This window comes from Muntiacus reevesi, chromosome 5, assembly GCF_963930625.1.
Source record: "Muntiacus reevesi chromosome 5, mMunRee1.1, whole genome shotgun sequence".
Lineage (NCBI taxonomy): Eukaryota > Metazoa > Chordata > Mammalia > Artiodactyla > Cervidae > Muntiacus > Muntiacus reevesi.
The window spans coordinates 75,647,522-75,663,447 of NC_089253.1; the positions used below are offsets into that span (position 1 = coordinate 75,647,522).

At 49.0% G+C, this 15,926-nt stretch overlaps 1 protein-coding gene and 1 non-coding gene across 2 annotated transcripts in view; one reads left to right on the forward strand and one right to left on the reverse strand.

Moving 5' to 3' along the window:
• The first annotated feature begins 323 nt into the window (after positions 1 to 323).
• Positions 324 to 15,926, forward strand: part of EPHX1 (epoxide hydrolase 1) — a 38,608-nt gene continuing 23,005 nt past the window's right edge. The window contains exon 1 of the mRNA XM_065935548.1: positions 324 to 480. The gene's annotated coding sequence lies outside the window, so the exon portion shown is untranslated. The remainder of the gene's footprint in view (positions 481 to 15,926) is intronic.
• TRNAR-CCU (transfer RNA arginine (anticodon CCU)) lies at positions 12,670 to 12,742 on the reverse strand. The gene has a single exon. It is a non-coding gene; the product is annotated as a tRNA-Arg (tRNA).

A 15,926-nucleotide genomic window follows, 5' to 3' on the forward strand; every position in this document is an offset into this window, starting at 1 on the left:
CTCTTTATGCGGGTTCAAATTTCACTCAGACTAGTGTTTCTCAGACTGTGTGTTGAAAGACAGGTTTGTTTGCTTTAAAATTTGCCAATCTGTCCTGGACACAACACACGTGTAAAATACAATAACAATGAACTGGTGAAAATATGAAACAAGTTACACAAGGCTTAAGCTTGAGGTTTGCTTGTTTATTGATTCAGTGAGTTTCTGAGAACTTCGGCACCGTTTCTGACAGCGGGCCGCACTTTGAGAGCCCTCTTCCAAAGCAGAGGCGGGCTTAGGAAGGTGCAGAGTCATCCGGTTGGCCCAGGTAACAGGGGCGGAGCGGGACTGAACCCCGGTGGCCCCGCCCGCCCGCTGGGGGGCCAAGCCCGGGCGGGGTCAGCGCAGGGTAGTCAGGGAACGCGCGGATCGGGAGCAGGGGAACCCGGAGAGCCGGAGCCGGAGGGACCGCCAAGCCCAGGAGCCAGGGAGCCGACGACCGTAAGCGCTCCGGGGCGTCGTGCGCCGTTTCCCGGGGCCCGGGCGCTCCCAGGGTGCAGGGGCGCAATGCGATCCCGAGGGCTGGGGGACGCTGGCGGCGGGCGCCGTATGGCCAGGGCTCCGGGGAGACTTCCACACAGGCCTCCGCCGCCGCCCCTGCCCCGCCGTCCGCAGCTGGGTCCCAACCGAGGCCTCGCCGCGTGCGGTCCGCAGGCGCTCGGGATTCCGGGAAGAGGCCCGCACGCACTCTGCCAAAGGACTCGGGCGGGCGGGGGAGCGCAGCGGGGCCCCCCTTGCCTGGCTCTCCCGGGGAGTACAGCTTTCAGGGGGCGTCGGGCTCATGCAGTGAAACTGCACTTTGTTCCCGGAGTCCTAAAACCGACCCCAAGTCTTTTAGCTGAGAAGTCCTCTCACCATCTCTAACCGCGGTCCCAGTTTTTCCCTCCCGCTCCCGGCTCTTCTCCCTGGAGAGAAGGCCAACCCCGCCCAGCTCAGCGCCCAGGAGAGGAAACGTGGGTCCGGGAAAGAGAGTTCACCGCGCAGTAGGAGCCCAGGGATGTGACCAGTCTAAGGGCAGAAGAGACCCGAGACTCCTGCAAGCCTCCCTCCCCGGAGGGATGCTGGGGAACTTAAGCCTCTGGCCCCTCACCTCCCCGGCCCTTCTGAAGCCTTCGGGGTGCGGGCGCGGGCTCTGACGATGTTGTGACTCTAATTTTTATTTCTTTTAAAGCCGCGCCTCCCACCCCGTTCACTCTCCTCTGCTATATAAACTTCAGGCTCCACAAAGCTGCGTGGGCCCCTGACGCGGGGAAGGGCAGACAGCCCTCTCTTAGCCCCGTCCCCGCCCCGCGGGCTCTGTACAGAGAACAGGAGTGAAAGGTGAGGGGGGGACCTCTGCATTCGGCACCTCAGCACCCGGTACATCGGATGTGAGCTGTTGCGGGAAACTGTTGAGAACTTTGGGGTTTATGCCTGTTTTAGTGACACTCTGCAGACTCCTCTGAATTCAGCATTAAAAGTTAACACTTAAAAGAAGCCGCCCCAGCCTGGAAAGTAACACTGTCTTCTGGTGTGCTGGTTGCATCCTTCTGGGAGTAGGGGCTTGAGGACCTTGTGGGGGTCTTTCACTAGCCCTAGTAGGTCTGATCTAGCAAGAAACTGTGGGCTTCCCTGGTGGATCAGGGGTAAAGAATCTCCCTGCAGTGCAGGGGACGCAGGAGATGTATGTTCAATCCGTAGGACGGGAAGATCCCCTGGAGAAGGGCATGGCAGCTCACTCCACTATTCTTGCCTGGAGAGTTCCATGATAGAGGAGCCTGGTGGGCTACAGTCCACAGGATCGCGAAGAGTCAGAAACGACTCAAGTGACTTAGCACAGCACTGAGCAGGCTCAGCAGTTTCTCTTTCCCAAATGTCCACACCTAGAAGGGCTTTGTGATGACTTCCTCATGTTTCCCGAGCAAATCCAGAGGACTGGCCATGTGTGCAGGCTCTGCCCGGGGCACGGGGGCTCAGCAGGGACCGTGTCTTCATAGAGTCTTTAGTTTTGTTGGGGGAAAGGTGGACAATACGCAAGATAAATTTGTAAAATATAAAGTATGTTAGAAAGCCATGTGTGCCAGGGAGAAAAACAAAGCCCTGAAGGGAAAAGTGGGGGGTGGGGTGGGGGAGGTGGAGTGAGGGAGTGGCAGGCTGCTCTCTGGAGTGATGGTAGACTGGGTCAAGGACTTGAAAAGACCCTATACCCGGCATGTGCCTGGCACGGGTGAACTTTATGTCTGTCTGCTGAGTGTGGGCCAAGCTGCCACCTGCGTCCTTTGGTGTGAGTGATCTACTGGATAAACTGAACTGGCCCAGCCTGAGAACAAGAGGCTCCCCCACCTCCAGTTCCAAGAAAAAGAAAGTCTTCCATGGAAAATAACTGATCAACAAGGCAGCCAGGATGAACTTCAACACCATCTGCTCCAACCCACATGCTCCCTGTGTGATCCCACCTGCCTCCCAAGCTATGCCTTAAGCACCATGGCTGGTACAGACTTACAGGAGTGGGAGGTCTGTGGGGCGTGACGTACTAGGGGCTCTTTGGGCAGAGGGACCCTTAGCGAAAGGGCATCGAATCATTGGAGGAAGTGGGATGCCTCCCCTAGCCCCCTCCTGTGGTGTCCTTGTTTGTGTCTGAGGTCTAAATCCAGCATTAGCTAGAGGTCACAGGGAGCCCCTGTGTTATCACTGCACGGTGACCCACCCATGGACATAACCCAACATGCCCAGACTTGGTCTTTGCGGCCTCGCACCTTGACTTTGTTCCCAGCATCCTATCCTGGCCCAGACATGAGAAGGGAGGGGCTGCCCAGGTTCCAGTTCTCCATCCTTGAGCTGAGATATTCAAAGATATGAAACACAAGTGGGTTTAAAAAAATAAGGCAGGGCTCAGTGTGTGCTGCTCGCTGCTGCCAAAGAAAGAGCCCAGTGCAGACCCACTTGGGCTGGAGTGGGCACAGAGCAAGCCTGTGGTGACTTGAGGGGCCTCTAGGATCCCATGCTCAAACCCCACCTCTGATCAAACCCTACATCCCGTCATGAGTGATTCATTCCTTTGAGAGGTAATACGGTGCCGTGGAAGAGAAGATCCGGCTGGTGTCTCTACTCTGCCAATCAGGTCCCCTCTGTGGACCTCATCCATGAAAAGAGGTTGGACTTTATAATCTGCAAAGCTTCTTACAGCTCTATTATGTGATGATTCTGTGCATAAGAATCCAAAGAAAAGGAAATATGTTAGTGGGGAATGGTCAGCTCTGAGGGACTGGGGTAGACCTGCAGCCTATGCCAGATCCACTCAGGGCAGTGTCAAATGGAGTGAAGGGCCAGGCCCGGGGTGTGGGCCCGGGACAAAACCCCAGGCAGAGGTTGAGGGCCAAGGGTTAAGGCAGAAGGATCACTTCCCAGCCCAGCTGGCCCTGTGGGTTACCTGTGGGCTGCCTATGGGTAGCTCTTGACCTCAGCTCTAGGAGCAGAGGATCCGGGGGCTTGTGGTCAGGTAGGGGGGTAGCAGCAGGGTGAAGGCACCCCAGAAGTTCGCCCTAGAGGGAACCGAAGCTTTGCCAGGAAGCCAGTTGCCTCCACCTCCCTCCCTGAGTGGGGAATGCTGGACGCTCCCTTGCCAAGGAGACAGCTGTGCAGTCCTGCCCTTGCACACTGTATTACTGAACAGGCAATTATACAAACCAAGTTCAAACTGAAACAGTCTCTTTTGCCATCGAGGGTATATAGCCAGCCCTCCGTAACCCTGGGTTTTGAGGCCATGGATATGGAATCTGCCAAGACAGTGGGCTGACTGTATATAAGGGACCTGAGCATCCATGGATTTTGGTATTTGGAGGTCCTGGAACCAGTCCCCCATGGATACTGAAGAAGTAACTGTTTACATTCCTGAGGGTGGTTTATCGTTTGTCACCAGAGAGCAGCTCTTTTCACTCTCTAAAGTCTAGCCGGAGAGCATACCTCCAGGCAGGCTCCAGGACCTGCAGGGGAGTCTTCCTGTCCACTGGACCCGATTGTCTGTGTCTTGGCTTTGCTGTCAGGCAGTGGACACTTGTCACAAGGACCCAGTTGAGGGCACGGTCCAGCTACTACAAAGCCACATCTGCTAGGCTCCCCATCGCCCGACTGAAAGTGATTGCATTATGGGGAAAAAAATACTCTTCTGTTTGGGGAGTTTAAGGACTTTCCGGAAGATTCCGTAGCTAACCCACAAATGGAGACCATGGGGCTTGTCCTAAGTCAGGAGCAGGCATTTTGGCTGCCTTTAACATTTGGGAAGATTCATAAACAGGCTGCATTAAAATGCAGTTTTGGCACTTACAAGCTGGGTTACTTGGACAAACTATTTAACTTGTTGAAGCTTCATTTTTAAATCTCTTTAAAACAGAAAAACAAAAACTATTAACATGCCTTACTTCTCGGGGTTATTGTAGAACATGAGATGTTGTGCTTAGAGTCTTCCTACCCCCATGGCCCGGCCTAGGGCTTCCTTGGGCTTCATCCGGGGAGGTGGTGGCAGACGTATAGCAATGTTCTGGAAGGGTTATGAGCACCCCCTTACCCCCTGTGGGCCCATCAGGCTGGCTCTAGCTGGGCTGTGGTCTGCAGTGTGAGCCGTGAGGGCAATGGGAAGCCGATCAGGAGCGAGCGGGAGGCCAGGTGACTCCGGCTCAGAGACCCCCTACTGCGCTCCTCGCTGGCTGGGCCTGCGCCTCACCCTTCCCTGAGGACCACCACCTCGGAGTGTCCACCAGCAGCTCAACCTGGGGCTTGGCTTTTCCTGCTGAATGAGTGACCTTTGCGATACTGGGTGCGGCTTTCCGGTTGTATCACTCTTGTCAGAACTGGAGAGACTTGGACCTTTTGGAAAGTAAGAGAAACACAGGTTCCAGCGCCAAACTCCATGATTAACCCCATGAGTGCCAAGGGCTCAGGGAAGTCTCTCTTACCAGCTCTTTGGGGGGAAATGGATGGCCTTTCCCGCTTTCCAGTTTTCTCCCTGTGAACCAGGCTGTCCCTGTGAGAAGGCAGGAGAGCAGCCTGGTCGCCAGCTGCGGGGAGGTGGCCCCCTGCCCTCACCCGGTTATGTGCCCCCTTCCCACAGGCAGGTCTCAGGGTCACGGTGATACTGTCAAGGTGGAACATCTTAATTTCTGAGTTGCCCGCTCGACCTTTGGTTGAACACCAGAAGTATTTTTAGCTTTTGTGTTTCTTTTTGCAACCTAGACATTTCCACAAGCAGACTGACCCCACCAAGACAGCAGCAACGCAGAATATTCCTCTAAACTCTGACCTGAGTCCTTAGGGCTGCAGTACGTGAGCACAGGGACGCCTTTCCGTGCATTTTAGATAAGAGAGCCAGCTCAGGTGACCGTGCTGTGGCCCAGCCTACAGTGCTATCCTGTTACACACTACTGAGGAAGCGCCCAGACCCAGAGCACACTGCTGAGAAAGCCACCCTGGGGATGGGAGGAGGGGAGAGAGTGTGGTGAATGGTGGGAAGGAAATTCAACAAGTGTATTATATGGCCCACACCTACTATCTCCTGAATAGAAGTCTTTCTCTCCTCAAATAGAAAATGCCACGTATTGAAATTCCAGGAAGGTAATGCTTTTTCCTCATAGGCAGTGAACTGTGTTCCACTTGAGTTTTTCCTTTGGTGATTTGGAACCAACGGACAACTTGACAGGTCTTATTTTAAATGGCAGATGTGAGATGGAAAGGGTTCAAATAAAACTCCCTGAGCGTGAGTGTGTGCACCCTGTGGGGTAGAGAGAGAGCCTGCTTCCCACTTGTGTTGTTTAACTAAAAGTATTGGCCGAAGGTTGAGTGAATGAGTTTGTGGCCACCCCCGCTCCAGGGGTATTTAAAATCTGTGGAGGTTGCCGTCCCCTCCCTGAAGTGCTCTGGGCCAGCCAGTCCACCACATGGCCCCCTTCACCGTTCCAGACTCTCCTGTCGGATGCTGAGGCCGCCCCCTACTTATCCCAGGCTGAATCCTCCTGCCAATGCAGGAGACACGGTTTCAATCTCTGGTCCAGGAATATCCCCTGGAGAACGAAATGGCAGCCCACTCTGGTACTCTTGCTGGGACAGTTCCATGGACCGAAGAGCCTGGCGGTCTACAGTCCACAAGGTTGCAAAGAGTCGGACATGACTGAGTGATTAAACAACATATCCACCCCGGAGCCCCCTGCTCTTCCCTCTCACAGAGAAACCTCCTTAACGTCCCACCTTTGTGCGGGTAGCACTTCCTCAGGGAAGGTTCCCTCAGCTTCAGCCTATGTCTGTTTCCTCCACCTTAGTGTTCCCAGGACTGAAAAACAAAAAGTGAATGCCCTTTTTTTTTTCACAGTCAAAAATTCCCTGTGTGACCACTTTACCTTTGTTCACTCAATAGGAGATGTACTTTATTCTGCCCAACTTGCACACAGGGAGACTGAGGCATGGAGGAATGAAGTCACTGGCCTGAGGTTACCTGGCCTATGGCTGGCAAGTGGTAGAGCCAGGATTCAAAGCAGGCCGTTAGTACCTGACCACCAGCCGAGCTGGCACCCTACTCCGTGATTTTCATTGGATCCGTGGTCACTAATTGTATTCTTCCCGTCTATCTATTCAGGTGTGTGTATGCATATATAGCTGGGAGCAGAGGGCGGGGTGACTCTCCAGGGCAGACAGGGATGTGTCTTCCTTCCCTCAGGACCCAGAACAGGGGCTGCCCCATCAGAAGACTGCCCCCCACACTGTTTATACTTTTTTACGTCCCTTTGTTTTTGCCTATAAACTACTTTTTCCTTTCTCCCGGATGCCGGCTCCAGGCTGCTCTTCCAGTTTTGGCTCCAGGTCTATCAGGGAGATAAACACAGTCCTCACCCTACTGCAGAGGATTCTAACCAGCCCAGCCCAGATTACCTAACCCATGGACCCCGTCCACCTGGGGCCCTGCCGGCCACTGGGCTTCAGGGAGAGCGCTGTGAGTGGAGAGTCTGGTCACGTGCTGGGCTGTGCAGAGTCGGGGAGGCACCTGCACCCAGGGCTTTCCCCCACCTACCCTGGGCCTGAGTGCTCTCTGCCACATCGGGTGTCGTGGTTGGGGAGCCCTGGGAGCCCCAGATGTGGCCATCTGTCGGCCTGCATTTGAGGAACATTCGTGGTTTGTTTGCAGGCCAGCCTGAAGTGGAGGGGAGGCTGTCTGTTTCCCCATTCTGCAAGATCTGCCTCCCCCCACAGAGGAGCAAGGCTGGGGAGGGTGGGGAGGGGCCGAGCCTGCTGAGGCACACAGACCCCCAGCCCCGCCTTTCTCTGGCCCGGAGTCTGGGGGTCCACAGCGTACCCCTCTGCCACGCCACTGTTGGCCAGTGGCTGGCTTCTCCCAGAAGGAGCGCGTGGTTCTCATGTCTGCATCCCTGTCAGGAAGATTTAGGACGACAGGGTGGAGGGAGGAATTCCCACATGGAGACCAGAGCTGGGCCTTCTCCACAGGCTCAGGGCTGTGGCCACCTTCTTGGCCTCTTCTTGTGAAGGACATTGGGGCATCTGGCCGAAGGCCAGGTACATGCTGAGCGCTGAATTGGAGTTAGCTGGTAGCTTTCTATAGTTTAGGGAGCATTTTCCAATTGCGAGGTTCTCACCACCTGCCTGGTTTGAGGAAGGAGAGTCTCCCAGTTCAGGCTGTGCCCCCCTCCACTGTGTTCGCCAGGATCCTGAGGCTGATCTTCACCCTCTAGATCTCAATCTTGATTCCAGCTTGTGCTGCATCCAGCCCGGCATTTCTCACCATGTATGCTGCATAGAAGTTAAATAAGCAGGGTGAAAACATAGCCTTGACATACTCCTTTCCCAGTTTGGAGCCAGTCCGTTGTTCCTTGTCCGGTTCTAACTGTTGCTTCTTGACCTGCATACAGGTTTCTCAGGAGGCAGATAAGGTGGTCTAGTAGTTCCATCAGAATTTTCCACAGTTTGATGTGATCCATACAGTCCAAAACTTTAGCATAGTCGATGAAGCAGAAGTAGATATTTTTCTGGAATTCTCTTGCTTTTTCCATGATCCACTGGATGTTGGCAATTTGATCTCTAGTTCCTCTGCCTTTTCTAAACCCAGCTTGTACATCTGGAAGCTCTTGGTTAATGTACAGTTGAAGCCCAAAAGTGAAAAGTCGCTCAGTCTTGTCAACTATTTTGCGACCCTGTGGACTATACAGTCCATGGGATTCTCCAGACCAGAATACTGGAATGGGTAGCCTTTCCCTTCTTCTTCTTCCCTTTTCTCTTCCCAACCCAGGGATCAAACCCTGGTCTCCTGCATTGCAGGCAGATTCTTTACCAGCTGGGCCACCAGGAAAGCCCAGTTGAAGCCTAGCTTGGAGAATTTTGAGCATGACCTTGCCAGAGTGTGAAATGAGTGCAATTGTGCAATAGTTTGAACATTCTTTGGCATTGCCCTTCTTTGGGATTGGAATGATAAGTGACCTTTTCCAGTTTTCTTTCCAGTTTTGTCCCCAAAGTAGCAGGAAGCTATCTAGGAGTTTTAATAGGGGCATGATGGGGTCAGATTTGGGTTTCCGGAAGATCGCTCTGGCCGCAGGGCACACTGGAGGAGGCAGAGCAGGGGTGAGCGGACCCAGCTGTAGTCCAGGGAGAGAGGGGCAACACCTGGGCACACGGGCGGGCTGGCGGTGGTGGAGGTGGATTTGTGGTATAATTGGGAGGTGGAGCTTCCGGAACTGGCCTATAGATTGGATGTGGATGAAATGGAGGAGGGGGGGTTTCAAGGCCATCGCCTGGGGTTTTGGCAGTTACAAGTGGGTACTTCCAGCTACAGGGAGAGGGAACCACAGAAGAAGACAAAGTTTCAGGAGACAAGTGCAACCTCAGATGCATTGGAAGAGGCTTTGAGACATTGAGGGACTGTCAAGTTGGCAGGTGGGTGCCTGAGTCTGTTGCTCAGAGCAGGTCTGGGTTAGAGATTCACGTGTGTGTCCTCTGTCCAGGGGCGGCAGTGGGACCTGCGTGCACAGAAAGGAGGGTCCCGTTTGGACAGCAGGTCTCCCACAGCCCAGGCAGATTTCTTTACCCCATTTCATATGCTTGCCAGGCCCCCAGCTCTCAGATGCCCGTGGGTTTCCAGGTTTCCAGATTCACCTTTGTCTCAAGGGCTTCTTGGCCACTGGGAAGTCACACCAGGAAGTTTGTGCAGCTCTGGTGCTGTGAGGTGTCTGACTCACTCTTGGAGCAGGATCACAGGGAAGAATCACTCTTTTGATCTTCTATACTTTAGAAAATGTATTATTATTTTATTTGGGGGCAGATAGTTCAGGCATGTGGTAAAAAAGTTTTTTCGACACACAGAAGTTTATTCAGTGAAAGTTTGTTTCCTCCTTGCCAGAGGCCACTATCACCAGGGTCTGACAATCTCCACATGACTCTGTGTGTCCTTTGGTCCACACCAATGTCACCCAGTAATCGTACACACTTTTTTGTACCCTACTTTTTTCACTTACCTATCATGGAGATCTTTTCATTTTAGCATATAGATTTATGTTCTGTATATATTCACTGTATGAATGTCACAGACTATTTCACAGTCCCGGAAGTGGAATATTTATATTGTTTCATCTTCTGCTTTAAAAAAAAAAAAAAGCTGTAGTGAATATTTTTGTACATATGGCATTTTACTTAAACGTAAATTCAGTATTTTGGAGGCAGAAATTCCTAGAACTAGAATTGCTGAGTCAAAGGTCATTTGTATCTTACATCTTAACAGGTATTACAAAATTGCTTCTCACCCAGGTTTTTATTTAAAGAAGAGTCTGCATAGTTGGAGTCAAGTGGGACAATATCCTTTTCTGTTCTCAAGAATGATGGCCCCATTCTTGACAACACCTCTTTGAGGAGCCACCTACTGTGTTGTGTCTGTCTTTTGAGAACATACCTTTCTGTGACTGGGGCAGCAGGAAAAAGTTTATTTATCATGTTCTATAGCATTGAGTTTGTATATAGCATTGAAAATTTTGAAAACTGAGCATCTGTTCTTAAGAGTATGTGCCCTGGAGGACTTGATATATTTTCTTTTCCCCCTGACTTTCTCAATCAGTTAGGATTACTTTAGGCTTTATGTAATAGAAAACTCAAAATAACAACAGCTCAAACAATATAGAAGTTTATTTTTCTGTTATACAAAGGAAGTTTGGAAGTAAGTAGTCCAGAGCTGGACTGGTGGTTCCATGGTGAATGCAGGATCCTTCCATCTTTCCCCATCATCTCTGATTTCCATCCTCAAGATCACTTCATGGTCCAAAATGGCTACCAGAGTCCAGCCATCATGTCTGAGTCCCAGGAAGCATGAAAAAGAAGGGGAAGGGCAGAATGTGCAGCTTTCCAGCTGAGTCAGAGCTCTCTACATAGTCTTCCAGACACATCCAAGACCAGTGTACCCTTGTGCAGGTTGTTCACCGGACAAGGAAACCATCCATATCATCTGCCAGGGTCCAGCCTCGGCAGGATCCAGGGGGTACCCTCAGGATGAACGGCGTCGGCGAGAGATAGAGAAGACACGTGAGACTAGCCTTGATAGGGCCAAGTCTGCGAGGGAGAGAGAGAGAGGAAGAGAGAGAGAGAGATATGACCAGACGGGGGTGCAGAGAGTCTGGCAGAGTCTGGCAATGCTTTATTTTTTACCATAGCTTTTATGCCCTAAGTTAGTACATTTCTAAGGGGAAGATAGTTTAACATTACGTCAGCTTGTCCTTCACGAAACCAGGGTGTTTTCTGCATACTTCTTTGTTTATGAGTGTCTTGTACATTATCTTCTGGCCTGGGGGCCTATTAACATCTTATGCAAGTCAGGTGAATGTAAACCTATTTTCTGTTTCTATGGTGACCTTAACTGAAAGGTAGCAGTCTCATAGGGCAACAGTACAGAGTAGAAGTATAACCTTGTTAATACAAAAATTAATCCTTCTGCAGAAGTTGTCAGTTGCGTTTATCTAAGAAGTTTACCCCACACTGACTCTGCGACTTTGGTGAGGCAGCTTCTGCCTAGCACTCCTGGCTGACAATTAACAACCATCTCATTGTTACCACACTAGGGCTAAGTTCTTATTTCTCTAGATCTTTGACTATGTTAACAATGGTTTCTATAATACAACCTTAGCACATTAAAAGCAAAAACACAGCAAGCAAAACACAGCAAGCAAATCTCAACCCAATAACCACCTATAGAACAATTTTTCTTATGTTTTCTAATAGGACTCCTTCACCCATTAAAAAGGCTCTATGTCTATTAGGGCTTTTATATAATCAGGTTCTTTATGCTATTTTATGATTAGAATATTATAAGCAATCATGCATATTAGTACCAAGTGCATAAATGCATTTGGCTAACAAACTACCAGCAAAGGAGTTTAAATTAAAACACTCCTTTCACCCTGAATAATCTCATAAAATACCACCACCTGGGAAATTTATTGATTAAAGTTTTAAATTGATTCTTATTTGGGAAGAGATCAGGGAAGGCCTTCCTGCCTGTGTCAGAGAAATTAGGGAGTAGTCCATTGAGGCAGGCATCAGAAAGACAGATATCATCTTTAAGGTGAGAGCCGGGGGGCAGCTTTTCGAAATCCCTGAAAACCTGGTCTGCCTTGCCTGCCAGGCTTTCTCCTCATGACCTTGTCATGGGTGGGATCTTGTGAGCTGGGCTTTTCGAAAACCCCTGAAAACCTGATCCTCCTTGCCCATCAGGTTTTCTCCCCTATGGCCTTTTTAGGGGTAGGGTCTCATGTGTTGGCTCCCGGCAATCATCATCATCATGGATTTGTATTTTTATTTCCAAGTGCATTCTAGCAGATGGCAGTGAGGTGTCCTGTAACAAAAGCAGTATATTAGGTTCATTTTCTGACAGTATTTTGAGGGAGGAATGGATGTCTTTTCCTAATTCACACGAAGGTTCTGTCTGGATCACAGATGGCTCTGCCTCAAACACACTTCCAGCTCTTTGTCAGCACCTAATCACCCTGTCATACCAAGAGCCAAGAAATGTAGTGTTTAGCTGGGCTTCTCTGACTAAAATAAAACTTCCAGCGCTGAGAAGGAAGAGGAAAACATAGCTGGCAGTCTGCCACAATATCTCAATCTGGGAGCATGTCTGCTGGAGCAGCCAAATCACTAAGGGCAACTGAGGTGGAATGCTGGGTTTGAGTAATCTCCTGCCTTGGCCACCTTTTTCTCACGCAACCATGAAAGACTTACCTCCCAAGTGTATTTCCTTTCCTTGATCCCCTTGGGATCTAATTCACAGAAGAGTCCTCTGAACTGCAAACACGATTTCTAAGTTAAAACTCCTGAGTCAGCTTCATCATGATGAAGTGACAATTTCTAAAAGAGATAAGATAGGGACTCCTTTCAGTTAATACAGGTAGAAATTAAATGACTGCACTCCAAAGCTTGTAATCAACTCTTACACTGAACATGGATGTAGATTATTGTGAATCTTTGCTTATATTCCATGCACTTTCTTACTTTCATGTCTTTGCACATGCTCTCTCTCTTTTTTCACTTGTGGATTTTTAAATGCCCAGTGAATTTGTTTATTTTTCCTCACTGGGTCTTAGTTGCGGCACGCAGGATTGAGTTGCAGTATGTGGGATTTAGTTCCCTGACCAGGGAATGAACCTGGGCCCCCTGCATTAGGAATGCAGAGTCTTAGTCACTGGACTACCAGGGAAGTCCTTGCACATGCTCTCTTTTCTCCCTTGATGTATCTCCATTGCACCATTATTTTCTGTCTGGTAAAGTCCTATACATTCCTAAAAACCCTATTCAATGACCCCCATACTCCATGAAACATTTATGGCAGGCTTACCACTCTTACCTTTGTACACTGCTCTTCCATCTGTGTAGATATTATTGTATCTATCATTTGAGGGATGTTATTTGCTCATTTGTTTGTCCTAGAGTATGAACTTCAGCAGGCACAAGACTGTGTCTTGTTCCTTGTGCCTGCAAAGAAGCCAGCTCATCATCACAGGCAGTGTTTGCTAAACCGCCCTTTGATCCATACTTGCTTTTCCAAGGCACCAGTCCAGCTCTCTCATTTTCTTTAAAAGAGCAAAATGACTTCTTGATACTTTATACATTCCAATTGCAAACAGAGTTTTCTTTTGAACTTTTAGCATCAATCTCATAGTGAACTGTTTGTTTTAAAACTGGTGTTTCTGCCCCAAGCATAACAGAAATACTTTGCATTCAGTGAAATTCTTAGCCTGAGTTTACTTTTAACAATGCTAAAGAGAACTACGCACCGCTTTTACTTGACCTCCTATATTTAAAATTGTCCTTTGCAAGTCAAACCCAGAAGAACAAAAGAAAAATCAAATAATAAATTGCTCTGTTTGTATCTTTTAGGGGTAAAGATCACTATATTGCGCAATTAACTGTTTCAACTTGAACTAATTCCTGATTTTTTTCCCCAAGTTTCATAAGCGCATGCTCAAAGCTTCGATACAGAATTTGGGAACTTAAGTTGCATACAATCCCGTTTCTTATCAGGGTAGTCAATTGTTTAGATTTCCCTCCAAGTTCAACATCTTAGAACTAAATGACCACCATCTTCCAGTTATTGTGTCTTTAAAAATATCTGGCTGCTTTGCAACAAAAACTCCATTTTCCTTTTGAGACCAACTAATCATTTTTTAAGGAAGGGTACTGTGACTCCAGGAAAAAAAAAAAGTTTTCATTCTGAAAGGCTCCTCACTTCCCCAATACTTTAAGCAAAGTATTTTGCCAGTATTCTGGAAAAGTGCATTACAAGCAAAACAAAACAACAACCTAATTAGATTAAATATATTTTTGGAAGCTTTGGGGTAGATGAATTAACCTCCAATTTCAGATACTAGCCTAATAAAGCGGAGACTCTCATTTCGTGTTGTATTACTTCTGAATTTTTCATAGTATTTCCTAAATATTGATGTTTATGTGGATAGACTATTTTCTACACCAGCAGGAGCTGACCACACAGATGAGATAAATATAGCTTTCCTTGGAAACAGGAAGCCTTAGTAAACAGAATTCTGCACCCTAATGTAACTTCTCAGAACAGAAAAGAATGGGGACTATCCTCCAGAGACATCTATTGCAAAACACTAGTAGCCAAGAGGTATATAACCTTGCACTTTCCTTAACCTTCAAGTTTGTCTTCGGTGAGAGGAGGCCAGTAGATGACCACGCCATGCACTCTCCTACTCCCAGTCTGCTTATGCAAGTCTTTGGCAGGGTCCTAGGCTTGTCGTCTAATAGGGGTAGGGACAGGGGTCCTCTGGGGTCTCTTGAGGCATGAAAATTCCACGTAGTGATAAAAGCACAAATTTGTGGAGTACCTGCTTTGAGCCTGTGAAGTTGACACTATCCCCATTTTACAGATGAGACCACAGATGGTGACTCAGTTGGTAAAGAATCCACCTGTAATGCAGGAGGCCACCTGCAATATGCAGGAGACCTGGGTTCGATCCCTGGATTGGGAAGATTCCTTGGAGAAGGAAATAGCAACCCCACCAGTATTCTTGCCTGGGAAATCCTTTGGACAGAGGAGCCTGGCGGGCTACAGTCCATGAGGTCGCAAGAGTTGGACACGACTTAGCAACTAAACCACCACCATCACAGATGCTCAGGCTGGTTTGGGAAGTTGGCCAAAGCCCTTCAACTGGTGAATGGCAGAGCTGGACTTTGAATTACTCGGACAAGAAAGCACGCTAGAAGATCCCTTATTGTAAACTCCCAAATGTTCCAGTTCTTAAAGGTAGTCTGAGTTGCTGTTGGAGGCAAGGGGGTTCCCGTGGAATGAAGGTTCTGCAAGAAAGCCAGGCTGGCTCCTCAAATGGGAGCACCAAAGTGGGCCACTGGACCTCCCCAAACTCGCAAGGTGTTTGCATTTTCCTTATGTTATGGTGGGACTGGGCGACACTTCGTTCCCAGGGACCCAGTGACTAGGTCTGCCCTCTAATGTCCCACCTTCTTCCAGGAATCAAGCTACCAGTGGCTGATTTCTGAGTCAGTAAGTCTTACTGAGTAAAGAAAGCTCGGGTTGGGGTGCCACAGTTGAGGGGTGGCATATAGGCTATGGGGAGGCCTCTGACTATGGCCACCCCAGACTCATTAGAGGGCATCCTGGGGGTGAGTCCTCAGTCACCCTGGATTGGGAAGATTCCCTGGAGAAGGAAACAGCAACCCTACCAGTATTCTTGCCTGGGAAATCCTTTGGACAGAGGAGCCTGGCAGGCTACAGTCCATTAGGTCGCAAGAGTTGGACATGACGGCAGGATCACCCTGCTGAACTGCATCAGTGCCGTTGCCCAAGTCTTGCTCTTCAGCCTTTCTTTTCTAGACCTGTCTATATACTGCACTCAGTGGAGAGTTTACAATATAGTGCTTGAGTCCAAAGAAAAGCACAGTGCTGAAGTCTCTTATTATAGATCAGTTTTGCTTGTTTTTGTCCTCTATACAAACAGAGTCATATGGTGAGTTCTCTTTTGTGTCTGGCATCTTTGGCCCAGTGCTGTTTGTGGGACAGATCCATGTCACTGTGTGTAATTATAGATTATTTGTTCTCCTTGTAGGGTGTTCCATTGTATCAATAGACCCTTAACTGCAGTGGGAGGACATTTGGATTATTTCCAGTTTTGGCTTCTGCAGGTCAGACCTGGATCATGTGGCTATGAACATTCTAGGTTGTGATTTTTGGTAAATACGTGAACACATGTGGACACATTTTGGTTGGATCTATACTTAGGAGTGAATTGCTGAGTCATAGAGTTGGTATCCGCCCAGTTTTAGTAGATCCTGCTAAACAGGCTTCCAGAGTGACTGTATGAGTCTCTTGTTACATGTTTTTATAGTAATTAACAATTTTTACT